Source organism: Narcine bancroftii, chromosome 3 (genome assembly GCF_036971445.1).
Source record: "Narcine bancroftii isolate sNarBan1 chromosome 3, sNarBan1.hap1, whole genome shotgun sequence".
In the NCBI taxonomy this organism is placed as follows: domain Eukaryota; kingdom Metazoa; phylum Chordata; class Chondrichthyes; order Torpediniformes; family Narcinidae; genus Narcine; species Narcine bancroftii.
The window spans coordinates 275,267,661-275,283,295 of NC_091471.1; the positions used below are offsets into that span (position 1 = coordinate 275,267,661).

General features: G+C 39.9%; 3 long non-coding RNA genes across 5 annotated transcripts in view; 1 reads left to right on the top strand and 2 right to left on the bottom strand.

Moving 5' to 3' along the window:
• The window catches only part of LOC138758798 (uncharacterized), an 83,968-nt gene extending 76,226 nt beyond the window's left edge, over positions 1–7,742 (bottom strand). Inside the window, exon 1 of one of the 3 annotated variants that reach the window (XR_011354471.1) lies at positions 7,616–7,742. This is a non-coding gene — a long non-coding RNA (uncharacterized lncRNA). The remainder of the gene's footprint in view (positions 1–7,615) is intronic. The other 2 variants (XR_011354474.1, XR_011354472.1) reach the window with 2 other exon arrangements.
• Positions 1,719–7,609, bottom strand: LOC138758801 (uncharacterized). The gene is made up of 2 exons (XR_011354477.1): positions 7,297–7,609; positions 1,719–2,445 (listed from the first exon to the last, which is right to left on the bottom strand). It is a non-coding gene; the product is annotated as an uncharacterized lncRNA (long non-coding RNA).
• On the top strand, positions 7,423–13,942 carry LOC138758799 (uncharacterized). Its single transcript, XR_011354475.1, has 3 exons — positions 7,423–7,646; positions 7,923–8,205; positions 13,767–13,942. It is a non-coding gene; the product is annotated as an uncharacterized lncRNA (long non-coding RNA).
• The last annotated feature ends 1,693 nt before the right edge of the window (positions 13,943–15,635 follow it).

Below are 15,635 nucleotides of genomic sequence, written 5' to 3' on the forward strand. Positions count from 1 at the left end.
GAAAAGCCACATCAGGCGAACAAAACAGCTGGTTTACAGCCGCCAGATTTAGCATATTCTGAGAAAGGAGCTCACCTAACAGCCAATGAGCTCTCAATCACGCAGCATTAGTCAAACATGAAGAGTTGTCCATCTTTGCTGAAAATAGGGCACACCAGCAAAAGATCAATACATTTCAAACAAAAAACAAAAGCTCTCTCTCAGCAGTTATGCTTGGCATCTCATTTAGTTTGCTCTGCAATGGGTGTGCCAACTGCTGGAAGATTAAGGAGACCCTTTGGGTTTGACACACTGGAATAAACTGCTTATAAGTGGAGAATGAATAAAAACAGATATCTGATGTGGGAAAGAGAAAGCTACAGGGTGTCTCAGACCCTTTTCAAAGATGGGTTAGAATCAAAGAAATTCACAGCATAAAATGAGACCATACATCCTGATATCACTTGTTGGTCTGTTGCTTATATGGCACATCAACACAATGAGAGCTTCATGCATTGAAGTCCTATCCCCTCTATTTTATAATTGATGTAAATTGTCCTGTTTATATATAATCAGAATTTATCGTCATGAACAAGTCATGAAATTTGTTGTTTTGGGGTAGTATCACAGTGCAAGCATAAACCACCTTACAAAAAATAATTTTTTAAAAACTCCACAAAATGTCAAAGTAAGACAGTGTCTTTGGTCATTTCCATATGTAGAAAGGATGTTGTTCATAAGACACTACAATTAGTGTAGCAGTTAGAACAACATTATTACAGCTCTAGCGACCCAGGTTTGAATCCGGCGCTGTCTGTAGAACTTTGTACATTCTCCCTATGACCTACGTGGTGTTCCTCCAAAATGTTCCTGTTTGCTCCCACCCTCCAAAAATGTATGAGGTTAGTAAGTCACATGGATGTATTTGGATAGTGCGGGCAAGTGGGCTTGGATGGGCCCGTTACTGTGCTGTAGCACAAAATCAAAAATTAAAATAAAATTTCAGTCAAACATGGACCAGCTCAAGGTTGCGAGCTCAGCCCACTCCTGTTCACTTTACTGATCCATTACTGCATCACCAGATCCAGTTCCAACAAGGTCATCAAATTTGCAGTAGTTGGCTTCATCACCAACAATGATTCACACTACAGAGATGGAAAATCTCATGAAATTGTGCAAGGGTAACAAACTGAGTCTCAAGATGAAGGAGATGATCATGGATTTCAGGAGGACCAAGAACGACAACCCTCTACTACACATTGTTAACTCTGTGGTGGAGAGCATCACGTTCCTTTGAATCCATCTAACTGGTGACCTATTGTGGATACACATCATCTCCTCACTTGTCAGAAAGGCACACAGCGACTGCACGTCCTGAAAAGACTGAAACAGGCAAGCAAAGGCCTACCATTATGTCAACCTTCAAGAGGAACTGTACTGAGAGCATGCTGGCCGGCTGCATCACAATATGGTTACAGTTGCTGCAGAGAAATGCAGAGGCCAATCCATAGGATCATAGAGTGGAGACTTCCCCCCCCCCCCACCCACCAACCATTGACATGGTCTACTAGGATAATAGTCTGAAGAGGATGTGCAAAATTGTTGAGGACCTCTACCACCCAACACACACCATCTTTCTACTATTCTCATCGGGAAAGAGATATAGGAATATCAGAGCCAAAACCACCAAACTGGGAAACAGTTTCTTCAGTAAGACGCTCACGCTAATCATCCGAGACTTTCATATTTTCAAAACAATATTTATTTGTGTATATGAATACTGCAAATGTATTATTTGTCTGCATGTGTGTTACATCTTGATACATGTCTGTATGTTTTGCACCCAGGACCAGAGAACCCAGTTTTGTTGGGTTGTACTTGTGCAATCATGAGAAGGTAATAAAACCGACTTGACTCAATTCTGCAGAAGGCAAGACCAGCTAAGTGTTCCTTTCCCTGGAGGATTAATTATGTGGGTTTTTTTACACACATCTTCATTTAGTGTGTTCCTCCAGCATACTATGTGTGGCTTTTTATTTTAATGGCATTTTGATAAGTTCCTGATCTGCCGCAATTGCTCATTTCAGTTTTCCTAGCTGCTGATGTGAGATATGAGCATTTGTCTCTTTATAAATTTGTCCAGACTGGAACCTAACCACTGCATTACAATTAATTGACTTCAAGTCAATTTGATGCTACCAAGATTTTTTCTTGAGAATTCACATGAATTTTGATCTGCAAAACAGTCCAGAATACCAGTTTACTTCAAGTGAAGCAATTTACAAGATTCTTCCTTCCTCCTTTGTTTTTTATTCTTCTTATACTCTGGAGCAGGACAAACAGCAAACAGGTTCCACCTGTGATTAAACAGCAAAACTCCCATTGGCAGGAATCTCCACACTTGGCTTGAGTCCCTTGCTTTTGTTTGCTTTTTCAAATCCTCAAGACAAGACTTTCAGGAAACAGCTGAAAAAATGATGGAATATGGTTATTTTGGGTTTCTGAAGTTCTCTGTAAATTTCAGAACTGTTAAATAAATTGCAGGGTGATTGGAAAGCTTTGCACTTTTTTTTCCAACAGGATAATGCGATGTTGTGCAAAAGATTATGATATTTACACTTGACTTCCCCAATTTTTTTTTATCTTGCACATCACAAGCCAAATCAAGCTATTGTCATCTGATTGCACAAGTATATCCCAACACAACAGAGTTCTCCGGTACTCAGTGAAAAACACACAGACTCACATCCGGCATCCAAACATAACACATAGATGGACAAACAACACAAATGCCATATACATATGTACTGATAAATAAAGTTTTGTAATACGAGAGTCTCGGAGGGTTAGTGTGAGCAGTTCCTTTAGTCGTTCAGCATTCTCACTGCCCGTGGGAAGCTATTCCTCAGACTAGTGGTGCCTGCAAATTCTTCCTAATTGAAAAAAGTTGTGTGGTGGGTGGAGGGGGTCCTCAACAATTTTGTGCGCCCTCTTCAGACAACAATCCCAGTAGATCATGTCGGGGGGGGAAGGGAGACTCGCTCAAGCGGATTGACCTCCGAACCATTTCTCTGCAACAAGCATATTATATCTGCTGCTGACATTGGATCCCAGAGATGTGTTCTCCCAAGCAACATAGCGATCCAGTACCCCATATAACACAGCACTGTAATAGGCCTTTTTGGCCCTCGAGCTCGTGCTGCCCAATTACACCCAATCATCTTACACCCCCTGCACATTTTGAATGGTGGGAGGAAACCAGAGCCCCTGGGGAAAACCCACATAGACACAGGAAGAAGTTACAAACTCCTTATAGACAGCATGGGATTCAAATCCTGGTCCTGATTGCTGGTGCTATAACTGTACTGCATTAACAGTGCTGTCTGTGTTACATGTGAACATTGAAAGGATAAGCACATCTCAACTCAGACTTTTACTCAAGTATTTTAATGCTCTGGTTTAAAGCAGGGCATCGTTGTGTGACAGATTGGACGAATCTCCTGTTCACTTCTCGGTTTAAGAGCAGTTTTTTTTTCTAACAACTAACTGGTTCTTAAACTTTTGCATAAACTACTTCAAGACTATCTCCCTGGGAAACTGCAGTCTCAGAACATATTATAGAGCCAGTGACCCAGGTTCAAATCCAGTGATGTCTGTAAGGAGTTTGTATATTCTCCCAATGTCTGCGTGGGTTTCCTTTTGGTGCTTCGGTTTTCTTCCACTCTCCAAAACATTTGTTGGTTGTTGGTTAATGTGTGTGTGTATTAGCCAGCATGGCTAGAATTGACTTCCGCTGTGTTGTAAATTTTTTAAAAGTTTGTACATTGTATTTATGTAAATGATCATAAATTTCATTCATTTATCTAGGGTTTTAAATCAATTGTAATCCCACATTATTCAAGCAAGATATGCATCTTCATCTTGGATTAATATTTTCAAGGGAAAGTATTGACCAGTGAGTCATTAAGAGAAATGAACACAAGATCGTTTTATTTTCTGTGATGTGTCTCAAGTATTTCTTGTTGGACTAGTAATGCAAAGTTGGGAAGCTCGAGAAATTTATGTTTGTATCATTTACACAAAACTATGTCATTTTCCTAATTGAAAGATGTGTTGTTGAGATTAGTTTCTGACCCCAGCTTTTTCAGGGAATCTCCATAACTAATATCCAGAAAAAAGTACATTTCCTAAATCTATTATTCATTGCTGTTCATTGGCCATAACATATCCAATAATTAAAACAATGATTAAAGTTCAGAGAAATCACTTAATAAACCAAAGAATAAACATATTGCATGTCATAGGATCTCAGAGCACTCAATGGTGAGCCAGCAAAGGGGAAATTTAACTCACCCAGAAACAAAAGTCCAAACAGAATTTACTGGCACTTGGAAGATTCCTCAATTACTCCAGTCATTTGACCTTTATGGTTTCTCACAGGTATGCACACACACTTACCCCAATTAAGAATGCTACAGAGTTCTTTATTCATAGCATTAAAGATGAAATAAAGAACCTAGGCTGCATCTACAAAGAACACCTAATGTCCTGTACTATTTATTATTCACTATGATTTCAACAAATTAAAAACCATAACTTTGCTTTTAGTTTGGAGGTAATTTCACCATCCATTATGCTGCATTCCCAGACTCCACTGAATAAAATGATTTTAAAAGGAGGATTTAAATTATTCCCCTGGTGACTGGCAAGATAAACTTGCTAAGTGGCCCACTCCTCATCAATGTTCTCAGGTGGATGTACCCAAAGCTGGGCTGCCCATTTCCCCATGGATTCCATCTCTAAACCTCTTCATTCAGAATCAAGAGTCAGAATCATAATTTATCGTCATGAACATGCCATAAAATGTGTTGCTTTGTGGCAGCATTACAGTCCAAACATTATGTAAACCTTATAAAATAAATAAAATTGTGAAAGAGAAAGAAAAAGTCAAAAGTAATGCAGTGTCTGTGGTTCATTATTCATTCAGGAATCTGATAGCAGAGAGGAAGAAGCTGTTTTTATGCTGTTGGATGTTCATCTTCAGGTTCCTGTATCTTTTTCCCCGATGGTAGCAGACTGAAGAGGGCATGGTCTGGATGGTCAGTCCTTCAGGGTAGAGGTTGCTTTCTTAAGACACTGCCTCTTGTAGATGTCCTCAATGAAGTGAAGACTAATGCCCGTGATGTGGCAGGCCAAGTTAACAACCCCCTGGAATTTTTTTTCTTGTCATGAACATTGGCACTTCCATACCAGATAGTTATGCAGCCAGTCAGAATGTTCTTCACAGTACACCTGCAGAATTTTCTTAGAGTCTTTGGTGACAAAAACTCCTCATAAAGTCCAGTGGCCAGCAAGTCTTCTTCATGATTACATTGACAGGATGGATCCTTGGAGATGTTGACACCCAGGAATTTGAAGTTCTTGACTCTCTCCACTGCTGAACCGTCAATGAGGACTGGTTTGTGTTCTCCTTATTTCATTCAGGAACTCTTTACAATCCCCATGACAAAGCTTTGATGCTCTATTCTAAAATCATATTACTTGACTTAGTCTTTAAAACATTAATGAAAGTGACCAGGAATGGTTAACTGCATTAAAGGGACCATAAATGCTTCATGTTCAATGTCATCTTGACTCCCAGATGAAAAGCTATCAGATGAAAAATTAGAAGGGAGTTGCAGAAAAATTCCTTTACCATATGGTTACGTGGGTGTGGAATGCAGGGACTGAAAGGGTAGTGAAGGCTTGTATTTATCATTTGAGTTCTCTTGTCAAACACAGTCACTTGAGCCTGGAGGAGTTGAAGATCAAAGGGTTTTTTTTTATCTTAGGAAGAACATTTGGAAGCAGTTCTGATTTCTGTAATTGATACTGAATTCAAAGGAGTAAAATGAAGAGGGGATTTAATGTAGTGGTTTGAGCAACATTTAGTGTGTACCCCTTTAAGAATCAAACTGTGACCAACAGCTGTCTTATCGATGCAGATATTTCACTGTAAGACTGAACAGAACTGCCTGGAGACCAGTCACAGCAAGGAAACTGCCTCTTATTATAAGCAAAGGTTTATTTAGTACACAAAATAACTTGTGTACACGAATCAAAGATCTTCAATAACCTGGGACATATCCCATCTTTTCACACCTTGATGAAGGGCTCAAGCCAGAAACATTGGTTATGTATCATTATCTTTGTTTTACAAAGTACACTGTTTGATCAGCTAAGTTTCTCCAGCATACTTCAACCACAGTGTCTGCGGACTTCCATGTTTTACTTTTTCTATATCCCATCTGGCCTTGATGACTTATTCACTTTAATGTTCTTCAGAAGACTCAGCCATACCCCTTTATTAATATCAAAATACCCCAGGCATTACCATTCTATACACTGCTCTCTCTCTCTCTATCTCTCTCTCTCTCTCCTCCATGGCCTTCTCTTTTGCAGTTAATTTGAATCACTATTTCCCAGGATTTGGGGGAGAAATGCTGAGTTAAGACTTCAGGAGTGCTGGTTAATGAAATTATGAAATGTAGAACCTGCATCTGAATAGGAACACAAGTCATCATGTGGGATTCCTCCTCATTGAGTCATCACGTGACTGAGCATTGACATAGAGTGTAATTCAGAGTGTGATGATGGAATAAATAAAGATACACTGACCATTGGATTTCAAGGCAAGTGACCAGTCTAAACCATGGAAAGAATGGAGAGGAAACTTTACACTATGAAAAAACACACAAATGCTGGAGAAACTCAACAGGTCAAACCGTGCCTTTATGTAGCAAAGGGGAAAGATACATCACCAACATTTCGGGTTTGAGCCCTTCATCAAGGCGTCACTATTGTGAATTTAGCAGAACAGAGGAAAGTGAAGATGTTATTGCACTGGGAAGTAAAGAAATAAATGCTGGAAATTCTCAGCTGTGGAAAGCGTACTAGAGTTAACATTTCCAGTCAAACGCACCATCAAAAATGGGAAAAAGAGAAAACAAGTTTAGATTTAAATTGTAGAGAGGGAGAGGACAAAGATCTCTGATAGGGCACGGCTAGGATTACTTACCTAGGTAATCCTACTCTGAAGAAGAGTAGAGAGGGAGAGGAGGAGGAAGGAAGGTGGGGGGGGGGGGGGGGAAGGTTGAGGAGGGGAGAGGGAGAACAGACAACCAGATATGTTAAAATGGTGAAATGCAGGCCAGAGAAATGTTGAACAAATCAGCGAGCAGCAAAAAAATTAGCTTCTGCAAAAGGCAGGTGATATCTTACAGCAGATCTGGACAATCCCAATACAATTGCGAAAAGCAAGTTACCAGAAATGATTACATTTGATAATGAGTACCAAAAGCTGCAACGTTCCGATTGCTGAAGATAAACTTGCCCGAGGTTATGCTCAAATAACTGGAAGCCACTGGCAGGGGACCTCGAGAGGGAGGAGATAGTTCCCTATTGGTCCAAGGTGGAGTTTCCGCAAGGATTTGGCGAGGTCCCACATAAAGATCAGGGACAGAAAATGAAACATGCCATAGGAGGAAGTATGGTTAACACTGATTGAAGACTGGGTCAATTATAAAGAAAGCAGACGTGGAATAAACCGAATTTTATCGGGCTGGAAGGATGAAAGAGCCAAAGACTCGCTCCTGACCTGTTCTTGCCGCTGCCGGCGGTGTTCCGAGGTCCGTAGGCCGCATGCGCGAGGGCTGGATTGGGCGCATGCGCGCTCGCCAGCAGTTTCAGACGGCGGCCCGTCCGCAGTCATGAGCATGCGCGGGTTGGAAGGGGAGCGTCGACAGACGAGGGGGGGGGGGGGTCTCAATAACTTCTGCCCACGTTACCTCAAAGGCACATTAGAACGTTTCCACGAACGTTTTGTTATTGAGGATAAATATCATAGAACGATATTTATAGTCATTTCAATAAACGTTAAAGATGGTTACGTTTGTCTGTTAAAGGATTTGAATACAACTGGACGTTTTGGAACTCTAAGGGCCTCCAAGCAACTATTCTATTGGTGGAAGTCGCTCGAATCGGGCTGGAGGGTGTGGATTGCCTGTAGGTTTGACCTACTATCCGAGTGCGGATAAATGAACCTCGTCTACATCGCCCCCGGCTCGGGATCCAGGATGAGGTCGGCCCTCTGGAACTCCCTGCACTTCAGTGATGGGCTCCCAGCAGCAGAACAAGCCCCTCGTGCCGCCAGCCTCACCTGTGGGCAGGTCTGGCCTTGACTGGCAGGTGAGGTCACTCCCTGGCCTCCTCGTCAGATGAGCTGGGAGGTCACATGACCCTCCACAATCCACACCACAGTCCCCCAAGGATCAGTTCTTGGTTCTCAATTTGTAACGTTTCATATCAATGACCTGGAAAAGTGGGGGGGGGGGGGGCAGAGTGTGACATATCCAAGTTTGATGAGTAGAGAGAGGTGCGAAGAATATTTGGACTGCATTGATAGTTTGAGTCAGTAAGTGAAAACTTGGAGAATAGATTGCATGTGAAATGCAGAGTTAATAAACTGGTCAGTTAGTCATCAAGAAGGCAAAAAGGAACATTGGCCTTTATTGCAAGAGGATTGGAGAGTAGAAAGAGAGAACTATTAAAGAGAACTAGCAAGCCTGTACCTGGAAAACTGCACAGAGTTTTGGTTTTCTTTTCCAAGAAAAGATATATTGAGTTTGGAGGATATCCAAAATGATTCACTGGGCTAGTTCCTGAAAGAGGGTTATCCAACACACGAAGCTAAAGAAATTCAAATTTTAAAAAGGCCCATGGGATGCTGGACATCATGAGTCCAAGAGGTCATGTTGCAACTCTACAAATTTCTGGTGATACTGCACTTAGAATTCAGTTCCGGAAGAATGTGAAAGCTATGGAGAGGGTGCAGAGGAGATTTACCAGCTGGATTGCCTGGATTGTTAAAAAAAAGTTATGAAGTTTGGGTAGTAGAGCTGGAATTTCTCTTTCGAGTGAAGGATGAGTGGTGACTTAATAAAGGTCTACAACGTTCTGAGTGGTAGACAGCCACCTTTTTTTCCCCACAGCAGAAGTTTCAAATATCAGAAGACAACTGTACACAGTGAAAGGAAATAAGTTTCGGAGAGACATCAGAGGTGAACTTTTTTTTAACAGAGTTGTGGGTGCCTGGAATGCCTTGCCAGGAGTGGTGGTGGAGGCTGAAACATTACGGGCATTTAAATGGATGAAAGCAAAATAGAGTTAAGAGGTAGGAAGGTTTTTGTTTTTTTTGGTTAGGACTATATAGGTCAACACAACTGGTACCGTAGTGTTCTATGTTTTTAATTTAGAAGACTGGTGAACTTATTAAAACATGTTTTGAAGCAGCAGGATGGGAGATGTGTCTATTAGCAAAAGGATCTTAAACAAAATTAGAGGCATAAAATCTTCCCACAGAGAGTGGTAAATATCTGGAATTTGCTACCATAGAGGGTAGCAGAAGTTTGATCGGTAGGGATATTTAGAGAAAAAATAGATTGATTTTTGAAAGATCAGGAAACTGATACAAAGGAGGTGAGTGAGGACTGGAGCAGATCAGCTCTGAACATATTGAATGGTGGGGTCAGCTTGAGGGGCTGAGCCTACTGCTCATATTATGTTAAAAGAGAGAATATTACTTACATTAAGCCCTTCAGTGAGATGCTGAAGAATTCATTAGTTGTATTTAAACCACATTACAATCTGCCCATAATTGTAAGAGTTAATCCCACTTCTTTTTTCATTCAGTCACTCATAATTTTTTCTTTTATTTAATAAAGTACCCTTGTGGTTAATTTGAATTACAAACCATTTTGCAGTATTTTTGAGAGACAAGGAGGGCCAGGAACATTGCTTCTACAATTTAATTGAACGGCATGTGTGATATAAACCCACAAATTCCAAACTTGATAACTTCTTGGCCACAAAGATGGAGGTGAAACACAGCCTCATTTTCAAGTGACATAATTTCATGTAATTGCCAGTGGTTTATTGCAAATATAATAGTGCATGATATTAGCAGTATATATAAGAGATGGGCAGCATAGTTAGCGTAGTGGCTTGCACAACCCTATTACACCACCAGTGGCCCGGGTTTGAACCCAATACTGTCTGAAAGGAGTTTATATGTTCTCCCCATGACCTGTGTGGGTTTCATCCAAGTGTTCCTGTTTCCTCCCACTCTCCATAAGCAAAGAGTTGGTAGGTTAATTGGCGGCACAGGTTCAGTGTCTGGAATGGGCTTCCACCGTGTGGTAAATAAAGATATAAAATATGTTAGTAACAATATTTCACAGGTTCCAAACAACCACTTGAATTGCCCAGATGTTGAAGGTGGGATCAATATGGGTGGGTGACCAAAAGTTAGCTTAGAAGTGGTGGGCCAAGTGTTCTGTTTCTAATCTTATGATCCAATGGCTGAAATCATGTTTATTATACAAAACTTGCATAATTATATTGTCACAATCTTCACAATAAGTATTAACAGGATTAATACAAATTCTAATTAAGGGATTACTTAACATTGAGGGGGTAAAAATTCAAGATTTTTTTTCATCAGTATTCATTCAGGAAACAGACACAGAGTCATGGGAAATAAGAAAAACAAGCAGTGAGGTCATGAAACCTATGCAGATTAAAGAGGAGGAAGTGCTTGCTGTCTTAAAGCAAATAAGGTGCCATAATCCCCAGGGCCTGACAAGATATTCCTTTGGACGTTGAGGGAGGTTAGTGTAGAATTTTCAGGTGCTCTGGCGTGATATTTAAAATGTTCTCAGCCATGGGCGTGGTGCTGGAGGATTGGTGGATAGCTCACGTTGTTCCGTTTTTTAAAAAAGGCTCCAAGAGTAACCCTGGAAATTATAGGCCGGTGAGTCTGACATCAGTAGTATGTAAATTATTGGTAGGTGTTCTCAGAGATCGGATATACAATTACTTGGAGAGCCAGAAACTGATTAGGGTTAGTCAACATGGCTTTGTGCATGGTAGGTTGTATTTAATCAATCTTGTAGAGTTTTTAGAGGCTGTTACCAGGAAAGTTTACAAAGGAAAAGCTGTGGATGTTGTCTCCCTGGACTTTAGTCAGGCTTTTGTCAAAGTCCCACATTGCCAGTTTAGTTCTAATTATCAATTTTGGAGAATTATCTAATAATGGGTCTAAACAACAATTAAAATCACCCCTACCATAATTTTCTCATATACCTGACTTAAATTAAGAAAAGAATAAACCATAAATTGTTCGTTATCTATATTAGGAGTGTAAACATTCATTAAAGTCCAAAATTCAGAAAATATTTTACAGTTAACAATCAAAAGCCTACCAGGTGCCTCAAAAACTGAGTCCAATTTAAAGGATAACTTCTTATTAATCAAAATCGTGACTCCTCCTGCTTTAGAAAATAAAAGAAGACACTATAACCTGTCCAACCCAATCTCTTTTTAATTTCTGATATTTATTTTCAGTCAAATGTGTCTATTGTTAAAAAAAAGGCCACGTCAACCTTCAATTTTTTGATATATGCCAATACCCTCTTTTAATTGATTATTAAGACTGTTAACATTAAAAGTAGCAAAGTTTAAATTAGCCATAAGTCATCTCTTCAAACACCACACCATAAATGGCGAAGCACCTCCCCATAGCTCCAACACAAACAAAATTAAAGGTCTCCTCAAAGAAAAGAGAGAAACAAAAAACCCCATTTTAAAAAAAAAAGCTTGAAAGAAAGAATGTGGTAAATTGGATCACCAAGTTTGCTGATTACAGTAAGATTGAAGGTGTTGTGGACAGCGAAGAAGGCGGATCTGGACACCAGCTGGAGAAATGGCAGATGGAATTTAATGCAGATTGTGAGGTGTTGGATTTTGGAAGGACAAACCAAGAAAGGATGTACACAGAGAATGGTAGAGCACTGAGGAGTGTGGTAGAACAGAGGAATTTCTTGAAAGTGATACTCAGGTAGATAGTGAAGAGAGCTTTTGTCATACTGGCCTTTATAAATCAAAGTAGGATTTGGGATGTTATGGTAAGGTTGTATAAGACATTGGTGAGGCCAAATTTGGAGTATTGTGTGCAGTTATGATCACCTAACTAAACAAAAGATATCAATAAGATGGAAAGAGGGCAGAGAAGATTCTCTAGGATGTTGCCTTGACTTCAGGAACTGAGTTACAGGGAAAGAATAAACAGCTTAGGACATTATTCCCTGGAACATAGAAGAACAAGGGTAGATTTGACAGAGGTATTTAAAATTAGGGAGATAGACAGAGTAAATGTAGGTAGGCTTTTTCCACTGAGGGGAGGTGAGATACAAACCACAGAGCGTGGGTTAAGAGCAAAAGAGGAAAGGTTTAGGGGGCACTACTTCACAGTGTGTAATAAGATGCCAATTGAAGTGAATGTGGGCTCAATTTTAATATTTAAGAGGAATTTAGACAGGTACATGGATAGGGGAGATATAGATGAGGTGCAGATCAGTGGGACTAGGCAAAGTGAAAATGGTTCGGCACAGACTAGAAGGGCTGAAGGGGCCTGTTTCTGTGCTGTAGTGTTCTATGGATTATGGAGACCTTCTTGTGTTTTTTCATTAAGACCACAAGACCATTAGGATGGCATAGATAACATAGCGGTTAATGCAACATTATTACAGCACCAGAACCCCAGGTTCAAATCTCTGCGTGCTCCAGTTTCCTCTCACCTTTCAAAACGTTCAGGGGTTGTAGGTTAATTGGGGTATTTGAACGATGTAGGCTTGTGAGCCAGAGTGCCTGTAACCATGAAGTATGTCTAATTTTTTTAAATTATAAGACAGAGAAGCAGGAATAGGCCATTCAGCCCATCGAGTCTGCCCCACCATTTTATCATGAGTTGATCCATTTTCCCACTCAGCCCACTGCCCAGCCTTCTCCCCGGAACTTTTGGTGCTTCTGGCTAATCAAAAACCTATAAGTCTCTGCCTTAAATATTCATTGATGGGATAAGATCAGTATTTATTCCTCATCCTGATGGCTTTTGCAAAAGCAGTGGCAAATCACCTTACTCTTAACTCATCCACACCATAATTATGAAGGTAGAGAACCCAGTTTTGTCTCAACTGGGGCAGTGGTTAAACTTGGCGAGTGCAGGGTGGCTTAGGTGCGGAATGGCACGGTTGGGTTTAGATATTATTTCCTATTCTGTGAGACTGTCAATTAATATTTCTAATGATGTCAGAAAACGACAGGATATGCCTCAGACATAGTGTTCCCAAAGGCAAGTAAAAACGAGCAACTCCTGTTTGCGCAGCGAGTTTATTAACATCCTCAGGATATTCCAAAGTGCTTTTGAAGTGCAGTCACTGTTGTTATATGTAAGAAACAGTTTGCAAACTCCCACAAACAAGAAATGTGATAACAATCAAGCCAATCTGTATATAGTTCTAATGGTAAAAAGGATTTGGCTGGAATACTTTTGGCCTTAAACTAGAAACACAAATCACTGGAAAAGCTTCGTAAGTCCATCAGCATCTATGGAAATATGAACAGAAAGAATGTGTCTGGTCTTCTGCAAAACAGTAGCATGGGATTTTTCATATCTACCAAAGGGAAAAGGAAGGGTCACAGGCTCATTGTCTCATCAAAAAAAAACTACTATAAATTAAGATAAGTTTAATTTTCTTCCTCAATAAAGCCCAGAGGAAATTTTCTGGTACTTTGAGATTGGTTTCCTACCTTTGTTTAAATATGGGTAAATGTAGTAGAGAAAATCAAGATATATTTTCAGTATCCATACATAACATACAACCCTGAGATTTTTTTTTCTTTCATGCCAGGCAGAATTTCTACTTATCGGTATTGCAGAAAACTGTACTCAAGGAACAAATATATATAAAAGAGAAATGTAAATTGACTGCAATACAGTAATAAATAATATGCAAAGTAAATCTTTAAACAAGTCTCTGATTAAGTTTGTTGTTAAAGGAGACTGATGGTGGAGGGGTGGCAACTGTTTTTAAACCTGGTGGTACGAGTCTTGTGGTACCGACCTCTTTCCTGATGTCAGCGGATGAACAGAGCATGTCCTGGATGATCCTTGATGATCGCTGCTACTCCAATGGCAGCATTCCATGCAGATATTCTCAATGATGGGGAGAGTTTTAGCTGTGTCCACCACCTTTTTGCAGGGCTTTCGGCTCAGTGGTATTGGTGTCCCCATACCAGCCAGTCAGCACTCTTTCCACTGCACATCTGTAGAGGTCTGTCAAAGTTTCTGATGTCAAGCCAAACTTCCACAAACTCCTAAGGAAATAGAAGTGATTGCATGCTTTCTTCACCAAGACATTAGTTTGTTTGGTTCAGGAAAGGTCCTCCAAGATAGTAATTCCCAGGAATTTAAATTTGCTTACCCTCTCCAACTCTGATCCCCCAATGATCACTGGATTGTATACCTCTGGTTTTTCCTTCCTAAAGTCCACAATCAGCTTCTTGGTTTTGGAAATGTTGGGGTACCGTTCAGCCAAGTTTTCAATCTCCCTCCTATATGCTCATCATTTTTTATGCAACCCACTCACTACCATGACAATTGTCACAGATTTACTTTTGTTACGAGCCAAGTGGACCCATAAACCCAGCAGCAATAGACAAATGGTTACTTAAATGAAAGTTGTTTTCAAGCATCTTTAAACATGAAAACAGAATAACACATTAACTTATCACTGTTAACTTAACTAACCTAATTTAACCCCCTTCTAATTCTAAGTGCACATGTATGTAATATGTGTGTAAGTTTAGAAAAGTTATTTGATTCACAGTCCATTCTTACTTCTCATTCCTCAAAGTTCACTGGTTGCAGGCAATTCTTATACTGTGCACAGAATTTAACATTTATGAAATTCACCAGGCTTTGATGCTTGAAAGGAAAATGGTTACCACTCAGGAAGGTTCTTGAAGGTTTTCAGAGAGAAATTTGTTGTTCGCTGAACACCCACAACTGATTTCCTATAACCAGCCACGTCAGTGTCTTGCCGAAGAAACTTGCCCCATCACGTTGTTTCCCGTGTTGGGAGAGTCTAGGACAAGAGGGCACAATTTCAGAATTGAAGGGTGTCCGCTTGAAACAGATGCGTAGGAATTTCTTAAGCCAGAGGGGTGAATCTCTGGAATTTGTTGCCACAGATGTTTGTGGAACCCAGGTCATTGGGTGTATTTAAGGCAGAGATTGATAGGTTTTGATTAGCCAGGGCATAAGATTTCAGATTTATTATCAGAGTACATACATGATATCACATACAACCCTGAGATGTAAGGAAATTCCTTTGGAAAGGTAAATGTCAAGAGTTTCTATAGAAAAGTTAATATATCGATATGAACTGGGATGTTTACAGCTTCCCAACTTTAGAAATTATTATCAAGCAGTGCAAATAAAATTTCTTGCTTCTTTCTTTGAAAGTAAAAAAAAATTGGCATGGGTTAATATAGAATTGAATAAAATAGGAGAGAGGAAGCCAGAAGAATTTATATATAAGTGGGAACCAAAATTGATGGTTGCTGACAAGGAGACACCATTATTGAGATATTTGCTTAATTTTTGGAATAAAATAAATGATGATACTGGTGCAAGAGTGTCTATATCGCCTAAAATGCCATTGATCCACAATCCTCTTTTTAGCTTTCTCAATAGATAATCACATTTTGAATATATG